The 7,799-nt window shown below is 40.2% G+C and overlaps 1 pseudogene; it reads left to right on the plus strand.

The window, feature by feature from the left end:
• LOC100766203 overlaps positions 1 to 7,266 on the plus strand; it is a 32,773-nt pseudogene extending 25,507 nt beyond the window's left edge.
• The last annotated feature ends 533 nt before the right edge of the window (positions 7,267 to 7,799 follow it).

Genomic DNA, 7,799 nt, shown 5'->3' on the forward strand with positions numbered 1-7,799 from the left:
GGAAATACATGGCTAATGCAAAGCATGCCATACAATGTGTCTCCATGACCAATAGCTGCTCTCTTTCTGTCTTTCTTCTACCCCTTCTCTCTTGTTTCCCCACACTCCCTCTTCCTCCCTTACCCCACTGTCCCTCCCTACCCTGGGTCCCCCTCTCGATGCATTTCCTTCCTCCTTTGTACACCTGTGTTGTTCAAATACACAGAAGCATAAGATGTCTTAACTTTCTGTTATCTACCTATTTGCCACCTTCATACTATTATAAATTCCTGAGTTATCAATTTATGTTGAAGTTGACAAATGATTAAAATACCTCACCAATCTTTGAGTGAAGCCAAATTTGTGAAATTGGCATCCCATCATCTTCACAGGAAATGGACACAATTCTTGGCCATTAGGATGCCTGTGCCATCAAGGGGGACCTCCTTGTATGGGCTGGGAGTTCCTGAGACTGGTCAGAGATGAAGACTTCATCTGTGTTTGTGATCAGCATCCTGGTTGACAGGTAGTTCAGAGCACAGTGCTAATTCCAGAGGGATTTAGGTCACTTAATCTATCCAAAATTCCAACCTATCATCTGTGCAACTGAAATAATAATGCACAGGATTGTTGGGGGATTGAATGAAATAATGTGTGCAAAACGACAAGCACATAGACATCTCAAAGTAATCAATAGATGATATTCCACAGTTGACATTATCATAGCTTCTCCTGCCACCCCCCCCCCCCCGCCCAGTGAATCCAGTGGCTTCTGCTTTGGAAAAAGAGGAGGAACTTGTCTCTGCAGTGGCGTATCATTCTAGTCTACAGAAAGTGGGAAAGCCTAATGCAGGCTCTTCCTCTTTTACCTTGCCCTTCCAGCTGTGCGTAATTTACTATGGCTCTTGGAGAGCAAAGAAGTGGTTCTACTTATTTTTAAGGCAGAGAGAATAATCACTTCAGTAGACCAGAAATGGCAGAGCAGACTTTGAGTGCAGGTGAGATTCCTTTAACAGTTCATGGGAAAGAGAGAAGGCATGCCTTCCTAAGCAGTGGGAGATATGATGTTGGCCCTCTATTGCTTATCTGTTCATCTAGGGAATGCATTTATCCTTTCTTAGGAGAAGGAGGAACTTACTTCCTGATTCCCTCTCCTTTCTTAGGTTTCCTTTGCACATATACCAGCTGAAGATGAGTCTTTGCTTGTCCTATGTTTTCTTTTTCTGATTATTTTAAACTTAAAACATTTCTCTTTGTGTGTGTGTTGGGGGGATGTTTTGTCTGCATGTCTGTCTGTGCACTGCAAGTGTGTCTGGTGCTTGTAGAGACTTGGAACTAGAGTTTCAGAAGGCTAGGTGCCACCACTGTGTGGGTGCTGGCAATGGAACCCCAGTCCTCTGCTGGGGTTCATCTCAGTGCTCTTAAGCCCTGAGACATCTCCACACTCAATTATTCCTAATTTGATTCTGCAAGAGGACCTATCCTCTGAAATAATAATGTGACTGTTCCCAGGCACCAATCTCGACCATCAATTTCTTATGTTAGTTATGATACACAGTAGTATAATCATTTTGTGTATTTTGCTCTTCTTTCTCCCTACACCCTTTCCCCAACCTTGCTTTTTATTTTTATTTCTTTCATCAGGTTCTTTTGTGGGTTTTTGTCCCATCTGTTCTATATTTTGCTTGTTTTATCTCTGGGAAGGTAAGATAAACGTCTGAAATAGATTATGTTGCCTGGGAGAGATCAGAGGATTGTTTATTTCTTTTCAGTGGTCCCTTCCCCCTTTTCCTTCACAGCATGATCAAGTTTTAGTTCTCTGCTGATCACTTTACCAGGCTGGGTAGTTTCTTTGCTAATTAAAAGGTTGGATAATGAGCATTCCACATTCTTGTGATTAAGACCTCTTCTCTCTCACAGGTCAGTGCCACCTGAATTAATTGGTACCTTCTCAGTTGGAGCTCAGTTCTCCCCTCTTATCCTCTCAAGAATGGCATTCAGAGCTCTGCTCTGTATACTCTGCCCTCACACCATTGTCCCAGCCCTTCCCCACTGCCATACTACTCCCTGGATTGGGTGATTTGCCCTCTGCTCGCCTCTCGCTGTGTAGTTTGCTTTCCTGTCATGGTGCTCACCTATGCCTGCAGCAGTAGAATTCAACTGTAGATTCAGGAGACAATTTGCTTCAAAATCCTAGCTACGGTTCTCTGATGCTCACTATTTAACTACAACTGTCTCACCTGCATAAAAGAGATGCTAATAGTGTATCCACCCCATTGGGTAGTTTCAAAACTGAAATAAGATAATGCGTATAAAGGGTTGGGAGGGCACAAGCTCCCCAGTCATGGTTCACTAAATAGCTTTGACCACCTCCCTCTTTTTTATCTGTTCAAATCTTATTGCTTCTTCATTGTTCCTCAAAAATGTTCAGAACACACCCCATATTTCCTGTCCAAGAAGCCCTTTGTGACCATCTTCCACTCTAAGGCAGTCTTATTTTGGAAAGTCTATAGCATTCTTTATTTGGTCAAGGTTTATGTTCAAAAATCCCCAGGATAGAGGAGAAATGAAATGTTCATTGGGCAGAGAGCCAAACCTCTTGCTTATAGCTGAGGCAGTCTTTTAATGAAGGGTGTCGCTATTTCTTGCCTCCATGTTTAGGAAATGTCATTTTCTTGAAGTTGGGTTTGAGTTCTTGAGCATTTTTAATTCATGTATTGAGTGGTCTCTGTTATTTTTCCATTCCGCTGAGACAAGGGTATTTTAGGTGTCTTGTTTTTATTAGTGTAATCGGTTCAGGATGCCGAGGCTGCCACTTAGGCTGTTTCAAAGGAAAGATTAAAACATAGCTGTTTGCTTTAGACCATTAGGGCCTGAAGACTTTGGAATGTTCTGAAAGAACATACAAGAAGTTCTGGGAGAACCTTTAGGGGATTCACAATCTCATGTCTGTGCTGGTCAAGCTTATAAAGAAAATGTGGTTCCTGGTTTTTCAGTAGCAGCTTTTACTTATTTAAGAGCAAAAAAAAAAAAAATTGTGTTTATTTTGCCTTTCCACTACCTATAATTAGGTCAGCATTCAGGAAAGTGGGCTTCAATTTGAATAGAATGACATTAATCCTTCATTCTTTTCTTAGCAAGGTTGAAAGAAGGGATTAATCACTTATTCATGCAAAACCAACTTGCATGAATCATTTATTTATCTCCTTCTGGTAATTTTGCAGAGCTCGTTTTTTACGTGCCTCAGGCTGCAGAGAGAGCAGACACTGGGAGGTGATTTACCTTCCAAGATAAAGGCGTGCCGCCATGTAAACAGCGCACTTCCTATAGGAAATCAATAGGTAACCATGGAAATGACTCCATAATGCAAAATTCTGGTTTCTTATGAACAGACCGTCAAGAAGATCGATTGTAAGATGAAGGGCCTTGCCTGCGCCCCTACCTTTCAGAGAGCCTTTTGTTCCTTGGAAGGAAGAAGATAAACACAGTGGTACTCACACAGAGTTATGAGAACCCTGCATCTAGAATGAACAGCAGTTCTCACTTTGGGGAATCTGGGCTGGAATTTCCTGAACACCCTGACTAGAAGATCTAACTAACAAACTTATAGCTAGTGACAAAAATGTTTCAGAGTGCAGGATACTCGTGTGCTTGACCTCGCCTGATTTCAAACATCAATGAGCTCTTTGACAATGTTAGAGGGAAAATTCCTGAGACCGATCAAACTTAACAGCGTGTCTTTGAGCAATTATAAACAAAACAGAACAAAGCACAACAAAGTAAAACAAAGAGTAATCTGTGAATCGGGCAGGCGACCCCTGGAATCAAAGCTGGTTCAAAGGGTTCCAGCCAACAATAAGATCTAACAGCCTTCAGAGAAAGCAGTGGTGAGGGAGAGGCTAATTTAATTGGTTGTAGCTTAATTGGTTAATTGCTGACAGAACCTTTGGCAATTAAGGGACTCTCAGAGTCTGTGAGTAAACTCCACATTGGCTTACTCTGTTGTTTAATGCAGGAGACAGGTTCACATCAGTGGCCTTCTGTTAGTCTTGTTTAAATCATCTCACTGGTCCTCCGTTTCCCCATCTGGGAAACAAGCATATTGGGGAGCTTAGGGACAGTGGTCTCATTTAACTCAAGGATGACATGAATGTTATGTGTGGGATCATCATCCTATGTTCTCTTCCTTGACAGAGTTACATGACACTTTTCTTACTGATGCTAGACAGGCTGAGAAGTTTTTCCCCTGTGGTTCAGCCTTGTCATGTGGATGCATGTATTTGCTTCTGTGTGACCTTCACTTAACCCTGAAATTATAAGAATATGAAGTCTAATTGTAATACGGGAATACTTGTGTCCATTCAACTAGATTGAAAGTAGAATTTAAACAATAATATTAACAATTTTAATTGTGGTAATGTTGTAGTTGTTAAGTGAAAAGAATTTCTTGAATTCTAATGTAGCCAAAATGTTTGTTTCGACATGAACTTACCATTGAGCCACTTACTGGTAAGAATAAAATGATGTTTTTAATACCACTGCTGTCTGCCATTAAAGATAAAATAATGAAATAAAATAAAATCTGTTGTCCTCAATGCAGAGCAGCAATTTAGGTAGCAAATCCAGGAACAACCTGCATGCTTGCTCATTTTCTAACACTAGAGGGCAGCACATTGGTGTTTCTTCTAGGAGGCATTTGGACTCGGGCCTGGTATGTAATGAGGCTGTCCTCGTGTGTGTGTGTGTGTGTGTGTGTGTGTGTGTGTGTGTGTGTGTGTGTGTGTGTGTGTGTGTGTGTGTGCATACTTCAAAAGAGTGTCTTTAGCTACATCTCTAGATGGTAGCATTTAATTTTACTCATTAGGCTTCCAGAAATTTCCATATCTATTTGTGTTCCTATGTTTTTAGCATTTCAAATTGAGCCCTTTACTTTATTCTCACTGTGTTTTTTTTCCTGTTGTTAGTGGCCTCAGTTACATAATTAAAAAGAGAACCACTTTTGAATTCTGAATGGGTAGCCTTGATTTCCAGCTCCCTCTTGCTAACTCTGAAATGGTTAGACTCTCGAGTCTCAGGAATTCTCCTTGGTAAATATAGCTAGAAGTGTTCAATCCCTGCCAGCGAACCATATTGTTAGTACATAACAAACTCGGTATATGTGAAACTTTGTTGGAATGCAGACTTGAAAATAATTATCAGTGTCATCTACGCTACTATGGTTGAGATTATAGCCATTACTTCAATGCTACAAGAAGGTGTGGCATTGATGTTAGGACTGAGACCTGAAAGGGCATGTCAAGGATTCACAGGCTTATTTAGAAAATCCACTGCACTCTGAATAAAGACTGATACTTGTCTCTCAAAACTATTAATGCTAACAAACATTTCCCAGCACATATCTTGCAATTCCGGTTTTATTCATGTAATTCTTATAGAGGTCAGTCTATCTACACTCATGATTTTCTATGCAAAGCAAGTCAACATAAAATCCTAATTTTAATATAAAATTTTAGCAAATGTAGAATAATTAAAATTAATGTGGTGTGTGTTTCAATATGTAAGTGCCTTGCTCTACTGAAGGATGTAATGGAGTGGTCAGGTGCTTGTCTCTGCATGAAGAGTAGAATCAGAAGTGACCACAGAGACAGGAACTTTGTGCTTGTGACTTACCTCCTAAGTAGGTCATTGTAATATTGATGAAGTGATTTTCAAGAGCGTGAACAATTTTGACAATTTTTAAAAGTAGAGTCTCCTATTGATTTACAGGTTAGAAGAAATTCTAAAAATCTGTAGCATGTTAGAATTCAGTGCAAAAAATGCCCCCAGGTTCTATGTAAATGAATTTAGCACCTAAGTTCATATACTAATAAAGGGATTTTCACCTGGAGCTATGTCCAGGGGAACACAGTACCACTGATACTTCAAGATTAGTTGTAGAGTGCCAATTTTCCATAGCCTTTATACACTGAATGCCAGTAAAAGTGGGGTATAATGTGGGAGGAGGTAGATCTTATTGTTGCAGCAAACAAACAAATCATTATTAATTCCAAAATGGAGGCAGAAATATCCCAGTTGAGAGTCAGCCATTGATCTAAATATAGGGTTTATATATCATCATGAACATGCCAAGAATAAATTGAAATTAGCCCGAGCACTGAATAGATGCAGACGATGGAGTTTAGTGTACAGGCAATGATAGTGTACAGATAGCAACAGCTGGCTATCTAGCAATGATTAACAGGTAATATACAGATAGAATTTGCTCAACGGAATATTAGTGCTCAGCGAAACAGGTTAGAGTCCACTCCACGGGCATCTAGTTGAATGGACTAGACTTTGGGTTAAGGGAGAAGTTGAAAAATCAGTAGACTCTCTGGTCTTACAAACACTGAAACCCACTGTGATAGAAGCAGTATTTATCCTTATGTCTACTTCTGAGGATGAACCTGGTTATTTTGATCAATCTTAGTCTGGACTTACTCAGGTACCACAGAGGACTTGGGGCCATAGACCTAAGGCTTTGTGGACTTGCTCCCTAAAGAAGGCAGGGAGTAAAAACTGTAGTGCTCAAAACACTAGAAAGAAGTGTTCCGGAAAGACAGGCATTGGTTCAGTATTGGGAAGCATTTCTAGAGGAATTGCCTGGCTTGTGAAATGTGACCTACCCTGGAATAATAACCTTTCACATCTTCAAAGAGATTCATGTCTGCTATTAAGTTTCAGCATATTATCTTAGATCATTCAGGCCTTCTCTTGCAATTAGTCTCATGTTGCCCAGGATCATTTATTTTTAGCCTTTTGGTGAGATAATTTACACTGAGGTAATAGACTCCACACTTATTATCTTCCAGAAAAATTGGTGTTTAGAAGGGGGCAGGTAATGGCCTGGATTGCTTTTCCATATTGCTTGAGTTTTAGAATCACCTGGAGAATTTTTTTACTAAATATTTTATTCAAGATATATGTGTGTGTGTGTGTGTGTATGTGTGTGTGTGTGTGTGTGTGTGTGTGTGTGTGTGTGTGTATGTGTGTGTATAATATGTTTGATTCAATCTACCCCCTCTATTCCCTCCTCTTTCTCTCCCACTTTCCCTTCCCACTTCATATGCTTCTTCTGTTTTATGTTTCTTTAACATTCGCTGAATCACTTAGTGCTGCCTGTATGAACACGAGTGTCAGGCCATCTCCTGGAGCATGGGTAGCCTCTCAGAAACTACATCTCTGAAGAAAAGTTACCCTCTCTCTTCCAGTTTCCAGCGACTGCCACTAGATCCTCAGATGGTGTAAGACTTCATGAGCCTTCCTCCCGTCCAGTTCATGCTGAGATTTTGGCTGGCTTGATCCTCATCATGCAAACCTTGTGTAAACAGTCCTGTCATTGGGATTCCATGTGTGCAACTGCTCTGTCATGAATGGAAAATACTGTTTCGCTGCAGATATCCACTCCTGCTCGCTCTTAAAATCTTTCTACATGTTCTTTCCTCCTTAGGTTACATAGATTCATATGACATGAAGTTTTAAAAAGCCTCCCAAATGGTCTTTTGTGGAATGCAGATTAGGAATGACTTTGCAAATGTGTAGTTTTTTTTCTACTATATTAGAGCACGGCTTTAGCCACGACTCCAATTCACCATACTCCAGAATGCCCAGTTTGGTGGCAGACACAAAATTCTTACACAGTAAATGTTAGGGGAGTGTTTTCTTAACATGAAATTTTAGGTATAGTGGACTTTGTGTGTACATTGCTCATGTGAGCATATGTAATATTTTGGAGTGGTATGGGGGCTGTTAAGATAATTCTCAATTTTTACCTTTTATAC

This window comes from Cricetulus griseus, chromosome 8 (genome assembly GCF_003668045.3).
Source record: "Cricetulus griseus strain 17A/GY chromosome 8, alternate assembly CriGri-PICRH-1.0, whole genome shotgun sequence".
Classification (NCBI taxonomy): Eukaryota; Metazoa; Chordata; class Mammalia; order Rodentia; family Cricetidae; genus Cricetulus; species Cricetulus griseus.